The sequence below is a fragment of the Chiloscyllium punctatum genome, unplaced genomic scaffold (genome assembly GCF_047496795.1).
Source record: "Chiloscyllium punctatum isolate Juve2018m unplaced genomic scaffold, sChiPun1.3 scaffold_84, whole genome shotgun sequence".
NCBI lineage: Eukaryota > Metazoa > Chordata > Chondrichthyes > Orectolobiformes > Hemiscylliidae > Chiloscyllium > Chiloscyllium punctatum.
Window position 1 is genome coordinate 834,465 of NW_027309818.1, and position 20,820 is coordinate 855,284.

General features: G+C 45.2%; 1 long non-coding RNA gene across 1 annotated transcript in view; it reads left to right on the top strand.

Moving 5' to 3' along the window:
* The first annotated feature begins 805 nt into the window (after positions 1-805).
* Positions 806-20,820, top strand: part of LOC140471429 (uncharacterized) — a 35,309-nt gene continuing 15,294 nt past the window's right edge. The window contains exons 1-2 of the long non-coding RNA XR_011957038.1: positions 806-860; positions 1,905-2,011. This is a non-coding gene — a long non-coding RNA (uncharacterized lncRNA). The remainder of the gene's footprint in view (positions 861-1,904; positions 2,012-20,820) is intronic.

Genomic DNA, 20,820 nt, shown 5'->3' on the forward strand with positions numbered 1-20,820 from the left:
TCCACTGGCAGGTGAAGCTAGGACAAGAGGGCATCACCACAACATTAGATGAAGCAAATTTAGGAGTGAATTGAGAAGGAACGTCTTGACCTTGATGGAGTGCATTGCCCAGGGAAGTAGTTGATGCTCGTTCAATGAACGTTTTTAAAGCTAAGTTAGTTTTTTTTAAAAAGAAATAAAAAATTAAGGAATACGGTGAGAACGTGGGTAATTGGTTCTGCATCCCCGTAATGATCAGCCATGATCTTATTGAATGGTAGAGCAGGCTCGAAGTGCAGGACGGCCTTCTCCTTTTCCTCAATCTCTTGTTCTTATGTTATGCATTCCTCCCTCACTCGTGACTTGGAGGTGCTGGTGTTGGATTAGGATGGACAAAATTAAAATTCACACAACACCAGGTTATAGTCCAACAGGTTTATTTGAAAGCACTACTTTGCTGGTCCTTCATCAGGTGGTTGTGTGATTTTTAACTTTGTCCCTCACTCTTTTAACTGATAAACAGCAACAAAAGCCACGAAGCAGTGCGCATGCTCCAGCCAACAGTTGGTATTGTGGACAATGAAGAAGGTTATCTCAGAATACAATGGGATATTGATCAGATGGGCCAGTGGGCTGGGGACAGGCAGATAGGATTTAATTTAGATAAATGTGGTGAGTATATCTGGTTGTCAGAGACAGGTTGGACCGAAAAAGTGATTGATGTCAGCGGCGGACCAATGCCTAGACAGGGGCGGAGCTGGAGGACTTGGCGGGGCAGTTTTTCCTTCGACCAATCAGTGAATGAGGGCGGGACTAGACTATACCACGTGATCATCCTCGCGGTGGGCGCGGATTTTAGGGACATGTGCGGAGTGCTATTGGTAAGGAAAGAAATAAACAAACAGCAGGAAGGGGGAGGGAAATGGTGTTGGAATGGCCTGAGAGGTTTTACAATCATTTGATACACATCGGAAAATACAAATTTGAAACTTTTGCACAAACGGGAATATGCCTCGTTGAGTAATCGACCCGAGTGAGCGCCGCCATCTTTATTCGGGGCAATGATTCACTGGACACGTGCGCGGCCGCCACCTTTGTAGGGGGCAATGTTCAGAGGGATGGATGTACAGCCTTCCCTGGTAAAAAGAGTCAGACGGCAGGATTTACACAGCATTTTCAAACCCAGAGAAATGTTTTTTTTTTCTGGATTTGTTTCATCATTCATTTAAGTGATTTGGATGTGAATAGACGCCGTATAGTTAGTAAGTTTGCAGGTGACACCAAAATTGGAGGTATTGTGGACAATGAAGGAGGTTATCTCAGAATAGAGTTGGGTATTGATCAGATGGGCCAATGGGCTGAGGAGTGGCAGATAGGATTTAATTTAGATAGATTAAGCTAGGATATCTGGTTGGCATAGGTTAGACCGAAAAAGCCTGTTTCTGTGCTAGACATCCTTGACTGTGGGATCATAAAAGTGAACTCTGCTCTGGTTCACCTCTGGGTTCTCTGATGTCCACTTGTTCAGTATCTAGCTTCCTCAGTGTCTCATGGGTGTATTTTTTGCTGTGTATAGTATTTGACTATTACTTTCACAGCTGTTTTGTAAATGAATTGAAAAATGTAGAGCTGGAAAAACACAGCAGGCCAGGCAGCATCCGAGGAGCAGGAGAATCGACGTTTCGGGCATGAGCCCTTCTTCAGGAATGTAAATGAATTGTCCACTGCTGCCCGGCTCCTGACCATACGCTGTTCCATTATCAGTTTATCTTTTCCACAATATCTTTGACAGTCAAGAATTCTTTTTTCCAATAAGCGAGTGCATTTTCCTTCAATTTCTGACAGTCAAATTCTGCACCATTTTCATTCCCTGTAATTCATATTGCACTCCCTGAAACATCAACTGTGTATTTCTCCTTCCACAGAAACCAGTGATCAATGCCAAAGCCTTGTTGCCTGTGGAGAGGGTGATGTTTGACTGCCTTGTACTGCTGCAGTTTGTGTGGTGAAGGTGCTCCCACAGCATGGTTGGGTAAGAGACATTACAGATTATTCACTCAGCGATATTGAAGAGTAGAAGATATCTGTACAAATCATCATGGTTTTAATTTCACAAAAATATTATTGAGAAGTTTTGACATAAGGCTACAGATGGAGAATATTGTGTCCAGTGACCAAAACCATTGCCAAATAAGCAGTTTTTCAAGAATGCCTTAAAGGAAGTAAGTAGATCTTAGAGGGTTAGAGTGGGGATTCCAGACCATGTTCCGTTGGAGTCTATAGAAACAGTCACACAGCTGAACTCAAAAATAAACACATCATTGAGAGTCTGAACTAAAATGAGTTATTGAGATATGAAAGGGTGTGTGGTGCAGGGAGATAGGAATGATTACAGCCAGGAATTAATTCAAAGGTGCGAAAGTAAATTGTTGTCGCTTACAAATGGGAGTCTTTTGATTGATCAGCAAGTTTTGGTACAAATGAGCACTTCGGCAGTAGAGTTTTCAATATTCTTGAGATTATTGGGAGGGTGAATGTGGGATGCTGGCCAGGAGTGGGTTTAGACAATGAAATCTAGAGTTAACAAAAGGAATGAATGAGAGTTTCAGCAAATGAGCTGAGACTGTGGTGAGGTCAGGTGATATCACTGAAGTTGAAATAGTGGTCTTAGAGGGGGTCTGGCTTGTCATCCTCGCCTCATTCAGCTGTTTGTCAGTTTGTGGATAAAGTCTGTAACAAGCTCAGGAAGCCCTGGCAGAACCCAAAATGGGCATCACTGAGCAGGTTATTGCTGAGCAGCTGCGTGACAGCACTGTTGATGACACCTTCCAACATTTCACTGCTGAGCGAGTGTGGACTGATGGAGGGGAATTGGCTGAGTTGGATCTGCCCTGTGTTGTTGTGTTGGAACATCCCTGAGCAATGTTCCACAAAGTCAGTAGGTGCCAGTGCTGGAACAGTACTTGCCTTGGTGGGCAGCAGGTTCTAGAGCACAGCCAACAGTATTATTGGCAGGGCCCATACCTTTTAAACTGCTTATCCATTTCTTGATCTGATTGGAAATGAGTTTTCAACCAAGTCGATTGATATCTGTGATGTGAGGGACCAATGTAGAAGGCTCATCCACTTGGCACTGCTGGCTGAAAATTGCTGCTAACGCTGTCCTCTTATCTGTTGCATGAATGTGTGAGACCCCTCCATCGGTAAGGGTAGGGATATCTGTGATGCTTCCTCCAGTGAGTTGTTTATTTGTCCATCACTATTCTTGACTAGGTGTGGCAGAACTCTGATCTAATCCATTGGTTATGGGTTCACTTAGTTCTACTTGGTGTCGCTTGTGCTGTTTGGCATGCAGGTTTGGTAGCTCCACCAGGTTGGCACCTCATTTTTAGGTATGACTGGTACTGCTCCTGGCATGCCCTCCTGCATTCACCATTGAACCAGGGTTGATTCCCCACGCTTGATGTTAATGGTTAATTGCGGGTTATCAGGCCATGGGATTTCAGATTGGGCTGGAGTACAGTTCTGTTGCTGCTGTTGGCCCACAGTGAGGCAGAAGTTGCAGGGTCAAGAGGGCTGACTGTGTGGTTGTAGTTGCCAGTGCATTGGTAGATGGAATGTGGTCCATCCAGTTTCATTCCTTTGTTGAGACTGTGCAGTGATTAATACAATGAGTGACTTGATGGGCCACTGTCGGGTTTCTTTCCCTCAAGGACATTGTCAATGGCAGAAAAACATCCCCAATGGTTCCATGGCAAACAGTAGATTCTTCATTCCATTTATTTTTTTCTTCAATTCAGAGCCAACCTCTACCGATTTGGGATTCAAACCTGAACTTCAGTTGTATATTTTAATATTCTTGGTAAATGATAAATATGACAGGCTTGTTCACTTATTTTTAGAATCACTATCACAGGTTTTGTTTATTGTTTTGGAGATAAAAACACCGTCCATTATCCTGTCTCCTCCATCCTCCCCTCCAACAACAAGAGTGAGGAGCACATGGAGTTTCACTCTCCATAACATTGAGACAATCCAATCAGCTGCCTCTGCTTCTTTCCTCCCTCTCCACTAGCCCACCGAGCCAAACTGCCTCACAAGGGTGCTCCTCATTTTAGTCCTAAATTTGCATTTCCTCGAGTCCCTTGTCAAGCCTTATTCGAGGTCATCTTGACCATTTACCCTAGTGTAGCTAAATCATGGACATTCCAAATCTCTGTCTCATCCTCCTGCTTGTCACCACCCTCCCCCCACCCCCCCGCCCACCCCCCTTCGCAATTCACTGATATTGTTCCATGATCTGTCTGTCTGTCTTTTCTGGTTATGTCCTTCTCTCCCATTCTGCTAAAACCTAATATTTGACCTCGCCATCATTGGAAAATCCTGCTCCATCTCCACTCTCCTTTCTGAGTTCCTTGTATTTGGTGTCCCTCCAGGATCTATCCTTGGTCCATCCTGTTTCTCACCTACATACTGCCAGGAGGTAACATCGCCCAGAAGCACCGTGTTAGGTTTCACATGTACACTGGCAATGCCCAGCTCTCCCTCTCCATCATCCGTCTCCATTACTCCACTGTTACTCAGTTATCAAACTGCTTACCGCGCTTCGATTAGCTGCAATTCACTACAATGAAACACTATAATTGTTAAACCCATTGCCTTCAGTTGCTATTCCAAATTCATTTCCCTTACTGCTGTGTCCCTCCCTCTCACTGGGAAGTGTCTGAGGCAGAACTACATTCTTCACAGTATTGCTTTCATATCTGACCCCAAGATGACCTTCTGATCAGACATCTACACAATCACAAACACCACAAATTCCAATCTCTAAAACGTTGCTTGTCTCCTTCTCACCCCAGCTCCATTGCTACTGAAACCCTAACCTGTGTCGGTGTTGCCTTTAACTTGACAAATCTGAAACAGAACCCCTTGATTCCGCGACTGAACCAGAATCTGGTTCAAGACTCACCCGTAATGGGACATATCTTCTCCATATTTACCCTGTCAAACCATGACAGAATCCTGTATGTTTCAAAGAGATCTCCTCTCATTCTTCCAAAGTCCAGTGAGTATATTCCCAACTTATTCAGCCTTTGCTTACAGGATAATCCCTTCAAAACAGGGATCATCCCAATGGATCTTCTCTGAAATGCCTCCAATAAACTGCTCTATTTCATGAACTAAAGTGACCAAATCTGTTCACGTTACTCCAGATGTGGTCTCACTTGCCATTTGTTTAGTTGCCCTAAGGTATATACTCCAAACTCTTATGTTGCAATCTCTTTGAAATAAGGGACAGCATTCCATTCCCCTTCCTGATTCCATGTTGTAACTGTGTGCTCGCTTTCTGTGTTTCCTGCTCATTTCCCCCAGTCCCTTTGTGGTGCAGCTTTCTACAGTTTATCCCAAGTTATACTCTATTTGACAACTTGTTGCCCAGGTTTCCTGTGAATATCTCTCTGTAAACTGTTTATAACCTTTTGGAACTTTCCTGTTAACCCTTTTCTAGGAGATTACCCCCTAATTATTCTAAACATGTACTGTGAGCACTGGGCAGTGGGAAGCATGCACAGTTGCTATCTTTCAGGGATACTCTGTTTCATGACTGGGAGGAGGTTGCTGCCCATTGGTCAGAATGGAGACATCTTGCCCATCAAGGTGCATGAGCCTTTCACACCCCATGTCTTATTGAGGTGGCACAGCGGCAGAATGGAAGGAAAGAAAAGGAAGCAAATCCTGCTCTCCATATCTCACTGAATCTTGGGACATTCTGTCCCATGTTCAGTCACATGAAGTCCCAATTTGGAAACTCATAGAAACCCACATAGATTTGCCCTTGAAGTGCCTGCTGACCTCCACCAGGGGTAATGTGTACAGTCCTCCTGGGCCAGGAGGAGGCGATTGTATGAGTTTCAAACTTGGACTAACAGTGACGGATTTTATAAACTTGTATTACAGGCAGATATTCAGATGGTAATCTCAGTCATTGTAACGCCAAACTCTGACAGAATTACTCAATACATCAGGCCCTGGATATTCGTATTGTGTTCCAGATCAATACCATTTGCTGAATAAAAGTTCTCCTTTGAATCAAACCATCCTCTCAATAGATCTTCCCAAATGTTCAACATGTGTCCTGTAATCCTTGTATAATGAGCTGATGGGTGTAAGGTTTATTATTATAATGTGTAACTTTTATAAACCGCTTTGTCACAGCTCGCCAAATTTCCTTTGCTGCAAGGAGAATACTCTGTTTTTATAAACCGCTGATTTCCCAATGTCTGTTTGCGCTCTTTCAGGTACACATCAGGGTTGTGTTGGAACATTCTCCACTTGCCTGCATCAGTGCACACCCCCCCCCCCCCCAACAATATTAAAGAAAGTGAACATCCTCCAGGATAAAGTACTGTACCTGAGTGGTTTCCCATCCACCACCTTCAGCATTCCCTTTCGCCACCCTCGAGGCACAGTGGCATCACTGTGTAAAAGATCAAGTCAGCATTGTCCTACCCGACCATAGGACTGCTCTCTCATCAGAGAGAGATGTCTGGTAGTGGTTAACCTGAATATTACCACAGCGCAGGCAAGGGGAGAGGTTGAAAAGGAGAGTCCATTAATTGCGGATGGTTATTCTTGATGTGTATTAGCAACAAACATGTCACGTGAACAATTAATGTTAAAAAAGCCCCACAAATTCTGCAACTAAATTCCCCCGTTCCTTGAACCATCCTGGTAAATCTCCTGTGCCCCCTGTCAGGGACCCTGCCACCCTTCACAATGTGTGGGTGATCTGTGGTTCGCACAGACCCAGCTCTTCTGAACCCTGTGGGTGATAGCATCGAGCAACAGTTGCACTAAACCTCACTATCTGGAAGAGAGTGAGAGACAGAAATCCCGATGGCATTTAAAATCTATTTAGGAACACACTTGCAAGGCCAAGGCTGACAGGTCTATGGGCTCTGTGCTGGAAAATGGGGTTCAAATAGTTAGCTGGGAGATTTCTTTACAGCATAAACCCAATGGACCACAACGCCGTTTTCTGTCATGTAGACCACAGACGCATAATATAGGAATATGACAAGCCACAATAGAAACCAGGTCAGAGAAGGTGATCATCGAATCGATGATACGTGATTGATTAATGTTTTTTGGAGGAAAATGTGACAGAGGTTAAGCGGGACATTGTGGATCTCTGGGTGCAGGAATCTGAAATAAAAATGGGTTATCCTGAAGGCTGAAATTAAAGAAAGGCACATCACAGAGATTTGTGAGGGTGGACAAGATTAAAGATAGAGACTGTGTTGAGACTGGAGGAGATTAGAGATTGGAGGATGTTGCAGAGATTGAGATGTCTTTGATCCCAGAGATAGTGGTAGTTCTGAGGCTAGAGAGGAATTATAGAGATAACGATGAGTTGTTAGCTTTCCCAACCCGACCTCTTCACTGATAATGATTGTTTCTCTGTCCTCATCTGCCATTGCCTCCATAAGCCTACGACAATGAGAGTACACAGACAGTATGTTCCTGTTAAGGCCAAGGCTGGGAGGCATCGAGAATGCTGCATGACCTGCGAAATTGAGGCTCTGGTCAAGAAAATGAAGGAAGGATATGGCAGGTACAGACCGCACTGTGTTTGTGTGAATCCCTAGAGGACTGTAAGGGCAGTAGGAGTATACTCGCGGGAAACCAGGAGGCGAAAAAGGGGACATGAGATAGCTTTGGGAAGAAGGTTTAAGGAGAATCCACGAGATTCTACAAATACACTAAAGACAAAAGAATAACTAGGCAGAGAATAGCGACCCTCAAAGATCAACAAGACTGTCTATGGAACAGCAGGAGGTGGGAGAGATTCTGTAATTATTTCATTTCAGTTTTTACTGAAAGGGGATATGGAAGTTAGAGAAGTTGGAGAAATAAATAGTGATAACTTGGCAAGTGTACATATTACAGAGGAGGAGGTACTGGATGTCTTAAAATGCATAAAGGTGGATAAATCCCTGGAATCTGATCAGGTGTATCCCAGAACTTTGTGGGTAATTAGAGAAGCTTTTGCTGGGCCCCTCGCTGCAATATTTGTATCATCGATCGCCACAGGTGAGGTGCTGGAGGTTTGGTGCCATTATTTGAGAAAGGTGGTCAGGAAAAGCCAGGGAACTATAGACCAGTGAGCCTGAAGTCAGTGGCAGAGAAGTTGTTGGAAGGGATTCTTAGGGACAGGATTTACAAGTCATTGGAAAGGTAAGAAATGATTAGAGAGAGTTAGCATGGCTTTGTGAATTGAAATCATTAACTTGACTTGAGAAAGACACAAAGTTTCACATAACACACTGGTTAGCAGGTTCAACACCATAGAATTCTGGTGGAACTAGCTGTTTGGATATGGAATTGGCTGGAAGGTCAAAGAGTCATAGATGGACAGCACAGAAACAGAGACCCGTCAGTCCAACCAGTACATGATGATCAGATATCCCAATGCAATCTAGTCCCCCCGGTCAGCACCCGGCCCATATCCTTCCTATTCATATACACATGAAGATGCCTTTTAAATGTTGCAATCGTAATGGCCTCCACCATTTCCTCTGGCAGCTCATTCCATACACGTCCCACCCGCTGTGTGAAAACATTGTCTCCCAAGTCTCTCTAAAGTCTTTCCCCTCATACCGTAAACCTATGCCCTCTCGTGCTAGAATCCCCGACGCCAGGGAAAATACTTTGTCTATTTATCCTATCCATGCACCTCATGTTTTTATAAACATCGATAAGATCACCTCTCAGCCTCCGATGCTGCAGGGAATACAGCCCCAATCTATTCAACCTCTATTCAACCCCCAGCCTAGCTCAAATCCCCCAACCCTGGCAAAGTTCTTGTAAATCTTTTCTGAACCCTTTCAAGTTTCACAACATCCTTCCAATAGGAGGGAGACCAGATTTCTACACAACGTTCCAAAAGTGGCCTAACCAATGTCCTCTACAGCCACAACATGACCTCACAACTCCTGTACTCAATACTTTGTCCGATAAAGGAAAGCATACCAAATGCCGCCTTCACTATCCTATCTACCTCCACTCCAAGGTCTCTTTGTTCAGTAACACTCACCAGGACCTTACCATTAAGTGTATAAGAGCTGCTAAGATTTGTTTTCCCAAAATGCCAATCCTGAGCCAATTCACCCATCTGATCAAGATCCCATTGTACTCTGAGGTAAGCTTTTTCACTGTCCACTACACCTCCAGTTTTGGTGTCATCTCACTATACCTCCGATGTTCACATCCAAGTCATTGATATAAATGATGAAAGGTAGTGGATCTAGCAGTGATCCTTGTAACAGTCCACTAGTCACAGTCCTCCAGTCTGAAGAGCCAGTTCTGTATCCAAATGGTTAGTTCTCCCTGTATGCCATGAGCTCTAACCTTGCTGAGAAGTCAGTGTCATAGTGGAGGGTGCTTTTTGGACTGGAAGCCTGTAATGAGCAATATGCTGTCAGGCTGGGTGCTGGGTCCACTGCTTTTTGCCATTTATTTTAATGGTTTCTATGTGAATATAGGAGCTATGGTTAGTAGGTTTACAATAGACACCAAAATTGGAGGTGCAGTGGACAGCAAAGTTACCTGAGAGTACAATGAGACTCCAATCAAATGGGCTGAGGAGTGGCAGATGCAGTTTAATTTAGATAAATGAGGTTCTGCATTTTGGAAAAGCAAATCAGGGCAGGACTTCTACACTTAATTGGAAGGTCCTGGGGAGTGTTGCTGAACAAAGAGATCTTGGAGTGCAGGTTCATAGTTCCTTGAAAGTGGAATCATAGATAGGCAGGGTAGTGCAGAAAGTGTTTGGTGTACTTGCCTTTATTGGTCAGTGCATTGAGTACAGGAGTTTTGACGTCATTTTGCGGCTGTACAGGACATTCATTCAGCCACTTCTGGAATTCTACTTTCAGTCCTGGTCTCCCTGCTATCGGAATGATATTGTTAAACTTGAAAGGATTCAGAAATAATGCAAAGATGTTGCCAGGGTTGAGGGATTGAGTTATAGGGAGAGGCTGAATAGACTGAGGCTGTTTTCACTGGAGAATCGGATGCTGAGAGGTGACCATAGAGGTTGATAAAATCGTGAGGGACATGGATAGGGTAAACAGCCAGGGTCTTATTCCTGTTTAGGTGAGTCCAAAACTAGAAAGCACAGGCGTGAGGGAAAAGATTGAAAAGGGATATTAGGGGCAAAGTTTCAAGCTGAACGTGGTACGTGTATGGAATGAGTTGCCAGAGAAAGTGTGGAGGCTGGTACAGTTACAATATTTAAAAGGCATCTCATTGGATATGTGATTGGGAAAGGTTTCGAAGGCTATGGGCCAACTGCTGGCATATGGGACGAGCTTAATTTAGGATATCTGGTCGGCATGGACAAGTTGGACTGATGGGTCTGTTTCTGTGCTGTACATCTCTATGACACTAATAAATTAAAATTAAGATTTAGCAGAAGGTCAGACAATTCTCCTTGGAGCTGAGAAGGTTAAGCAGTGATTTCGACCAGGAGTTGATTTGTTTCCAGGGTATTTCATTCACAGAGAGACAGAGTGAGAAATTTTTAACGTCACAATTTTTAGTAACTATTTTCAGGTAACTGGCAAATAATGCAGGTTAAAAATGTGAAGATTATTTTACTCACTAAGTTCTGAGCATCTGGAACAGTTTGACCAAGAGCTGGATGCAGATTCAGTAGTTATTGTCAAAACAAATTTGAAATTTAACTTTTTTAAGGAAGGATTTGGAGGGCTATGTCCAAATGGGAGGTGAGTTGGGATAGATTGGCACCATCTCCAGAGGGAGAGAGTACAGCCCCAATGGGCTGAATAGCCCCCAGCCCCTGTCCTCTGTGATACTGACGCATTCACTGTGAATGATGAAGCTCATCCCAGGGCAGAGCCGTAGAGATGTACACCATGAAAATAAACCCTTTGGTTAAACTGGGCCATGCTGACCAGATATCCCAACCTAATCTTGTCCCATTTGCCAACACTTGGCACATATCACTCTACACCCTTCCTATTCATATACCCATCCAGATGCCAAATGGTTTAATTGTACCAACATCCTCCACTTCCCGACAGAAAATTCCATACACGCACCAACCTCAGTGGGGGGAAAAAATTGCCCCTCAGATCCATTTTAAATTCTTCCCCTCTCATCTTAAACCTATGCCCTCTCATTCTCGACTCCCCGACCCCAGGGAAATGACCTTGTCTATTTATCCTAACCCAGGCCCCTCATGGTTTTATAAACCTCTATGAGGTCACCCCTCAGCCTCTGATGCACCTGGGAGGATCCCACCACTCAGGTCACAATGGGGCCTGGCTGATTGACACAGCTTCAGACCAATAGGAGAGTTGGCATGATCCTCCAGCCAATGGGAGTGAATGAGGGGTGGGTCCAGCAGGCCAACACATGACCATCAGCTTTGCAGACGCAGTGTCACTGTGAGGGGGGACTGAATGTGAAGGAGTGGGAGAGACAGCAGATACTGGGAGAGAGATGGAGTTAGTGTGGACTGGGAAGGTTGATAAACACTGTTTCAGTCTGCTGGACCTGAACTAGATACTCCGGGTAAATTAGAACCACAAGAACTCTTGATGCTGTAAATCACACACAACCAGAAGGTACTGCAAAAGCTCAACAGATCTGGCAGCATCTGTGAAAAGAAATCATTTCGCATTTCCGATCCAGTGACGCTTCCTCAGGAGCTGATGTTACTGAGAAAAAAATGTCCGTTTTTATACAGAAGGTAGGGGTTAAGGAGTAAATGATCGGTGGGGATAGAGTCCAAAGAGAGAGAGAGGAGCAGTTGGACAAAGGAGTGGATAACGATCTGACGGGGGGAGGATGAATAGCTGTTTATGGGGACTGTTAGTGGCTAACCATAGGTAATGTGTAATGACAGGCTACGTAATAACAAGGCCTGGTATGTGGGGTAGGGGGCAAAGACACTAGGACGTGGGAGAGTTCAGGACTTAAAATTATTGAATTTGATGTTGAAGCCAGAGAGTTGCAGGGTCCCCAAGTGGGAGATTAGGTGTTGTTCTTCCAGCTTGTGTTAAAGTGTGGCGCTGGAAAAGCACAGCAGGTCAGGCAGCATGCAAGGAGCAGGAGAATTGACATATTGGGCATGTCAGCATTTCATCAGAAATGTGGGTGGTGGAATATGGCTGAGAGATAAATAGGGAGGGGTGTTTGGGGTTGGGCGAAGGGAGCTAGGGAGGCAATAGGTGGTTGTAGATGGAGGGTAGAATGGACAATTGGAAAGGAAGAATATCAGGTGGGGCTGTTCAAGAGGGTCTTGCCGAGTTGGAGGGTTGAATCGGAGATAAGTTGGGGGAGAGGAGATGAGGAAACCTTGATGCCGTGTGGTTGAAAGTTCCCAAGGTGGAAGATGAGGTGTTCTTCCTCCAGGTGTCGGGTGGCTCGGATTTGTGGGATGGAGGACTTGCATGTCCTTGGCAGCATGGTGGCGGAGGGGGTGGGCGGTAGCCGAAATGGTCAGCTACAGAGCGGTGGGGTTGGCTGGTGTATGTGTCCCAGAAATGTTCCCTGAAATACTCCACAATTTGGCGTCCTGAGAGCAAGGGACACAATAGGTGAGGTGTTTGGGTGGGCAGGGAATTCTCTGCTGGATGTGGGAGGATACAGTGGTGCCTTGGATGGAGGTGAGGGGAAGGTGTAGGTACAGGTTTTCCACCTCTTGCAGTGGCAAGCGAAGGTGCCTGGAGTGGAGGGTGGGTTGGTGGGGAGTGTGGATCTAACGTGGAAGTCACAGAAGGTATGATCTCTGTGGAAATGAAAGGGATGGGGAGGGAAATATATCTCAGGGGGTTGGATCTGATGGTGGAAAGAGCAGAGGATGATGCGTTGTATCTGGGTGGAAGGTGAGGATGGTGGGATTCCATCTTTGTTGCATTTGGAGGGGTGGGGTTCAAGGGCAGTGGTGTGGGAAGTGGAGGAGATACACTGGAGGGCATTGTTGACCACATGTGCGGGGACATTTGCAGTCCTTGAAATAGGAAGCCATTTGGTATGTTCTGAAGTGTTCTTCCAGCATGCATCAAGCTTCACTGGAACACTGCAGTAAGCATGAGACAGAGATGTTGGACAGGGAACAGTCTTGTGTGTTAAAGAGCAGGCAACTGGAAGCTCAAGGTCTTTTTTGCAGGCATAATGTAGATCATCAGCCGCCACTTTCACCACCGCCACTGAGATGCTAGAAGGTTCCTGTCTCCTCCATTAACAGCTTTCCAACTCCCCACTCCTTTATCTTTCCAAATGTTCCTGTGTCTCTTTGGGCTCTGTCTCCACCTATGAATTACTCTTTAACCCCTATCTCCTGTAGCCCAAAGATCTATAGGTTAGGTGAATTGGCCCAGCTAAGGTTCCTGTAGGGTTCAGGGATGTGCATTAGTCCGGGTAAACGGTGAGAAATAGAGTAGGAGAATGGGTCTGGGTGGGATAAACTTTGGAGGGTGAGTGTGGAATTGTTGGGCCAAAGGGCCTGTTTCCTGAAGGGATTCTAATTTTCCCAGCTGTCATCGGTTCTGAGGAAGGGTCACTGGACCCGTGATGACCCATGGTGTGTGCAGGAGGCAGAAAGGAGAAAGGGGAAAATGGCAGCAGAAACCGGATGAAATGTATCAGTGTAGACTGGGAGGGTTTAGTTATACTCTGTGCAGGTAGTTAGTTTGAATTAGAAACTCTTGGTCCCACGTTTGCAGCAAAGGGGAAGATGGCTTGGGCCTCAGGCAGTGAGAGGACCTGGGTTATGGCCACCATCTTTATTTGGGGCAAGGTACAGCAAGGAGCATGAATGTGTCCTCTTCCTGGGTGGGGGCGGGGTGATTTGAAGAGGAGCATTTACACATCAAACACATACCAAGAGAAGTGTTTACCTTCACTATTCATCTTGCACTGACTGTGAGCTTTGTTTTGTGAATTCAGTTTATAGGATATTAATTCAGAATAATTGAGACTGGGATCTCATTAAACAAGTTTCTACAGTCAGCGGAGTCATCAGGATCTGAATATCATTGGCATTTAACTGTGGAACGAGAAAAGTCTGTCTGTTCTGTCTGTGGGAAAATATCTTCAATATTTTTGTCAAACCAAAAGCAGAAAGATGTTCAAGTTCATGATTGGATAACCCTTGGGGTATGTGTTCAATTCTTGGCCCTGCAGCTGTGGAAGGGGGTATTGGCCTGAGAGAGGGCACAGATTTATCCAAATTACACCTCGTCGTTTTGCAGGAGCTGTCAGATTTTGTCTTAATCATCCACTTTATGATGTTAATCTGTAAACTCCCTACTTCCAATTCTCTGCAAATTTCTCATTGAAATTCCTTGTGGACTCAAATTCCAGCACCATTTCAGGTGGAACGTTCCAGAATCTGACAACTGTCTGTTCATTCAGAAACTGCTGAAGTCCATTATGACTCTGGGGTTACAAAGGGCTGAATTGAAAGATGCAATGCTGGTCCTGAGCTCCCATTGAGATGCATTGGAACAGTACAGGAGGCTGAGGGCAGTGTAGGTGTGACCAGACAATGAAAATGACAGGGCTGCACTGTGAGTGCTGCTTGGCTCAATGAGAGTGTTTTGGAGTTGGATGTAAATAGTGAGGTGAGACAGGGAGAAGGTGAAGCTGAAACTCAGTTTTAGTTCAGGCCGTTCAGGAATTCACAGTCCCAATGGGAACAGCCAATTTGTCAGTGATACCTGTGGAGTATTTAAGTTTTTAAAGTATGACATATCAGCTTAAGTAAAGATGTTTTTTTGGTATTATAATGGACATGTTTGAAGTGAAGGAAGGTTACTCACTCATTTAAATTCTCTTAATGGGAATAACTAGATGAATGTCGAGAGACGTTATGACAGGAGCCCTCAGACCCGTGGTGTGCTCTTCTTGCACAATGTGGGAAATAAGGGCTGCTTCCAGTGTCCCTGACGGCTATTTGTGCAGGAAGGGTTCCCATCTGCAGCTACTGGGAAACTGCTTTTCAGAGCTGGAGCTGAAAGTGGACTCACTGTGGAGCATCTGCAATACTGAGAATGTTATGGACAGCACGTTTAGTGAGTTAGTCACACTGAAGGTGAGGGTTACACAGGCAGAAAGGGAATGGGTGAACATCAGATCTAGTAAAAGGCTCAGGAAGGGAGTACAGGAGTCCCCCGTTGTTATCCCCTTCTCATACAGATACTGTATACCGCTTGGGATTCTGTAAGGGCGGGAATGGGTGGGGTGGCTTCTCGGGAAATCAGCATCAGCCAGGTTCATGACACCACAGAGAGCTCTGCTGATCAGAACAAGAGGACTGCAAGTGGCAGGGCTATAGTGACAGGGGATTCAATAATCAGGGGTACAGCCAGGCACTTCTGTGCCCACAGACATGAATCCAGGATGGTATGTAATCTCCCTGGTGCCAAGATCCATGATATCATGGAGTGGCTGCAGGACATTCTGGAGCTGGAAGGTAAACAACCCATGGTCGTGCAACACACAGATACCAAGGACATCGCTAAACAGAGGGATGAGGGCCTGAAAGCTGGACATAGGGAGAGCAGAGATGCATTAAAATGTAGCTCCTGAATTGTAATAATGTCAGACTTACTCCCAGTGCCATGTGCTAATGAGAGCAGGAATGAGAAGGTTGATCAGCTGGATGTGTGGCTGGGGAAATGGTGTACAAGAGAAGGGTTTTGATTCTTCAGGCACTGGGACTGTTTTTGGGTGGGACCTGTACTAGCCTGACTGGTTACCCCTGGGCAGAGCTGAGACAAATCTGGTGGGGGCTTTTGCCAGTTCCATTGGTGAGTTTGTAACTAGTCTGGCAGGGGGATGGGAACGAAAGTGTAGGCTTAGATGGGTCAGATTCAGGACAGGGAATGGGAGGTAGAATATTAATGATGTAGTTAGCGGCTCAGAAAGCCACAGGAAAGGAGGATTAAACGAAGATTGAGTCCCTCTTCATCCATCAGTCCTGACATCCCAGGAATGTGAGTCAACAAAATCTGGAGCTGTTTACATGTCGATGACTCTATGTGCTTCAGCAAAATGCTGGAAATCTACAAAAAAAACAAAGCGCTGGAGATCCTCAGCAGGTCGGGCAGCATCTGAAATGGTGACAGATGCAGGAAACATTGCAGCCTTAAAGAAGTGTTTAGATGATCACACCAAGCACTACAATATCGGTTACACGCTGAGTGCCACAACATGGGACTAGCATAAATAGGTGCTTGATGACCAGCATGAATACGATGGGGCTGGAAAGTTGACGTTTTGGGTCAGGGTTATTTATCAAGACTGACAAAGGGTCCCGACCCAAAACATCAACCTTCCTGCTCCTCTGATGCTGCCTGACCTGCTGCACCTCCCCAGGTCCACATTGTACAGACTCTGACTTCCAGCACCTGCAGTCCTTAACTATCTTCACATCCCAGGACTCATCTGGTGATCCTCCTTTACACACTCTCAATAACCAGGAGAGCCTTCCTTGGAAAAGGGGAACAAAGGTGTATACAGTATTCCAGGTGTGGTCTCACCAAGGCCCTTCCAGAAAGGGATCCCTGCCCCCATCTTATCCATAATGGTCATCAAGCGCACATGCCTGGTGTGATCATCTCAACACTTCTTCAAGGCTGCAATGTTTCCTGCATCTGTCACCATTTCAGATGCTGCCAGACCTGCTGAGGATCTCCAGCACTTTCTGTTTTCTCTGTTATAGCATATTCAAAGGGGGGATTTGCAGTTGAGAAATTCAAATTGAACTTCATGTTACTTGATCCGTGCCGATCTGAATATCATTGGCCTTTTCATCTGGAAGGAAAGGTGTGTATTCTGTCCGTGGGTGAATATTTCAAATGTCAGTGTGACTGGAAAAGTACTGAGACAGTGAAGTCCATGTTAGTGTGGGGACTTGGTTTTTGAAAGTCTAAAAAATCATGGCACATTTCCCTGGAATAGTCAAGCCACAGATTGGTTTTGTATGAGGACAATTAGCCATGAAACCAGAAAGACCAAAGGATTCCTGCATCATGGAAAAATCTATGAAAATGGGATTGTTGTAATGGAGTGAATTATCAATCATTGATTGTAATCCATTGGTGTTGTCACATTGGTTCCAGCGCCGTAGGGAAACACGGGAAATGTGATGAATGCAGTGTAGGTTTCAGTTATTCAACTGGAAAGGTGAAGAAGAAATTTACAAGGATGATGCCAGGTCTCAGGAGTCTGAGGTACAGGGAGAGGTTGGACAAGTGAGGACTTTTTTGTTTAGAGCAGAGGACACTGTGGGGGAATATTTTATAGAAGTGTATAAGACCATGAGAGGCATGGGTAAGGTGAATGAACTCGGTCTTTTTCCCAGGGACTCAAGTGTTGGAGGGCATCAGGTTAAAGTTAGAGGAGAAAGAATACATGGGAAACTGAGGGGCAACTGTTCTACACAAAGGTGGTATGTATATGGAATGAGCTGCCAGTGGAAGTGGTTGAGGTGGGTATATTAACAACAAGTAAAAGACATTTGGACAAATGCATGGATAGGAAAGGTTCAGAAGCAGATGGGCCAAGTGCAGGGAAATGGGGTTAGTGTGGATGGACATTCTGATCGGCATGGGCCAGTTTGGGCCAAAGGGCCTGTCTCTGCTGCAGGATGCTATGACTCTAAGTGCATCTGCTATTTCTCCCCCAAATTCTGTTGGTATCATGGTATGTATTCTATCAGGGCAAGGAGACTTGTTTACCTTTAGCTCCATTAGCTTGCCCAGCTCTAACTCTTTCGTGATAATGATTGTTTCTTGGTCCTCACCTTCCTTAGTCTCCTTATCAATTACTGGCATGTTCTTCGTATCCTCCACTGTGAAGCCTGACTGCTGTGTGCTCATATTCCTGAACCCTGCTGGATAGGAATAACCAGGCACAGAACTCTGAGAGGTCTTCTTTGAGTCTTTTATTGATGAAACATGGCAGTTACATGGATAGTGTACATGCAAAACACCTCCAGGCAGCATCAGGTAACTCCCCGCCTGTCCGATGTGCCACTCCCATTCTTAAACCTTTGTGGTTTGGGACCTTGAATAGAGACTGTCTCTCAGTATTATCTCCATGGCAACGGCAGTTAGAAAGTCGAGGTCAGTTCAGCACTTTGTGGTTAACCACCCCCGCCCCCCCAACGCCCCCGTGGCTCCCTCAAGTACCTGACAGGCAGTTCAGTTTCCGTGGGGCTCTCTATCAGGATGCTGATGTGCAGGAGCCAGGGTTGGGGTGGGGTGGACAAAGTTAAAAATCACGCAACACCAGGTTATAGTCCAAGAGGTTTATTTGGAAGTACAAGCTTTTGGAGTGTGCTGTGATTTTTAACTTGATCAGGATTATCTCTATGGTAACAGTTAAGTGCTTCAACAATTACAGAGGCCATGTGTTCCCCACACAATAGGTTCCCCTCGAGCAGTGTAAACTGCTATTCTGTCCCTGGGGATAGCTACTCATCACTTTTTATCCCCAAATCCATCATGCTTTCTGTTGATCTTTGAGGTTTTAAAATCTCTGAATTTATCCTTGGTCTTTGCCAATTTGTATGCCTTCTACTTCAATTTCATAGACTCTCTTATTGCCTTAGACATGGCAGATTACTCCTTTTCCTACAGTCCTTCCTTTTCACTGATATATACTTTTGCTGAGAAATTTGAAAAATTACTTTGATATTCCTCCACTGTCTGAGAACTGTCCCACAGTAAAGTCTTTGCTTCCAGTCTGCATTAGCCAACTCCTGCCTCATCCTATTGTAGTCTCCTTCGTTTAAGCACAGGATCTTGGGATTGGATTTAATCTTCCCGCTTTCCATCTGTGTTCTAAATTCTATCAGACTTATCACAAGTCTTTTTATCAGATTATGAGGTGAGACGATGTTTCCTGGGAGTTTTGGGTTTCATTGTCAGCGACCACCTTGGCTTTGTAATAAAGTACAGGATAGATATTCACAACACAAGGTCTAAAATCATAAATCACTGTCTCCCCTCAGTTTAAAATTGCAAAATCATTATCTCCTACACGCTTCCTCACTATCTAAGTTTGGAACACTAATCCACCTGACTATCCTGCTGTTTCTGAAGATCTCCTTTGGTGAAGATGGTGAGTTTTGGATTCATCTTTCTGGTTATTACCGTAAGAAGATAAGCACTGGGCACAGGAGAGGCAATGCAGCCCTTCGAACCAGCTCCACCATTTAATACAGTGATGATTGAGCTCACCTCTGTCTCAACTGGATTTTCCCGCCAGCTCTCTCTCACCCTTCAACCCATTGCAAATTCAACAACTGTATCTCTTCATTAAATTGGCTCATTGTCCTGGCATCCACCGCATTTTGAAAAGGGAATTCCACAGATTCACAACACATCGAGATAAGTACATTCTTCCTCATGAGAATAGAATAGAGTCCCTATAGTGCAGAAACAGGGTATTCATCCATCGATTCCACACCAACCCTCTGATGACCATCCCATTCAGACCCACCCATTCCCTGTAACCCTGCATTTCCCGTGGCTAATTGCCTAACCAGCACATGCATGGACCCTGTGAGCAATTTGGCCTGACCAATCCACCTAACCTGCACATCTTTGGACTGTGGAAGGAAACTGGAGCATCGAACAAAACCATGCAGACATGGGGAGAATGTGTAAACTCCACACAGTTGCCTAACGCTGGAATCAAACCCGGGTCCCTGACGCTGTGAGGCAGCAGTGCTCGCCGCTGAGCCACCTCTGCTTAAAATCTGCTGCCCATTATTACCCTCCCCACCCCACAATTGGCTGAATGTATATTCCTTACGTCAGAAGTCCGGGTGTCTAAGTGGATGTCTCAGTAAATCCCAGTGACAGCCCACATGTCCTGTGTGTCTGAATAGATATCCTATAGACAACACCCTCCAGCCCACACTTTCTTTCACTTTCCAGGGGCAGGTCCCCAGAGGCTTCATGGGGACTACAACTCCCACAAGCCCTGAGGCAGGGACCACACGTGTGTGGGGAAACCCAGCCATGTACATGGACAGAATGTGGACGGGTTTTGGAGCATGTTCTTTGGGGTAACTAGCAGAAAGCATTTCACACTGTGAATGGCTGGAGAAGGGACGCATCTGCCTATAATATTGATCTGTTGGGGGGGTCAAAGTGACACTACGCCTAGATGGGACCAAGTTCCATTCGCAACTTGTCATAACAGTGGGAATTGACCAATGGGAAACAAGGAAGAATCTGACCCATTCTCCCAGCCTGAAGGTTCCTCTTCTGTCCAGGATCTGCCACCTCCCTTTCTGTTTCCTTTTGTTTCATTCTGCTGTTACATTATTGACTTGCAGCAACTGAAGTGAAAGGAAGTGAACCCAGAAAGTGTGCAGACTCTAACCAGGCACGGGAAGTGGTGGCAGAGACCTGTTTATCAACAACTCCATGAGAATGGGGAGGGTGTACTTTAGGGGGTAGCAGAGTCAGAATGGTAGGAGAGAGTAAGTGGGCTGGAGGGTTACAGCTTTGGGGGGAGAAAGGGGAAAAAGATATTCCAGAGAAACTAGAATTGTCTGTTCTGAATTTCTAATCTGTACATATTCCTTTAGACAGGGTGCTAGATGGTGAAGATTTGCAGACTGAAATCTCAAAATCACATGCAGATTGTGATTAAGTTAACCAGTATTTGATGAACCAAAGATGGAGAATCACTCGGCCAAAATCCTGCAACACTCTCTCTCCCAGCATTGTCGGTCTATCTGCGCCAAATGGACTGTGAATGGTTCAAGACAGGAGCTCACTACCA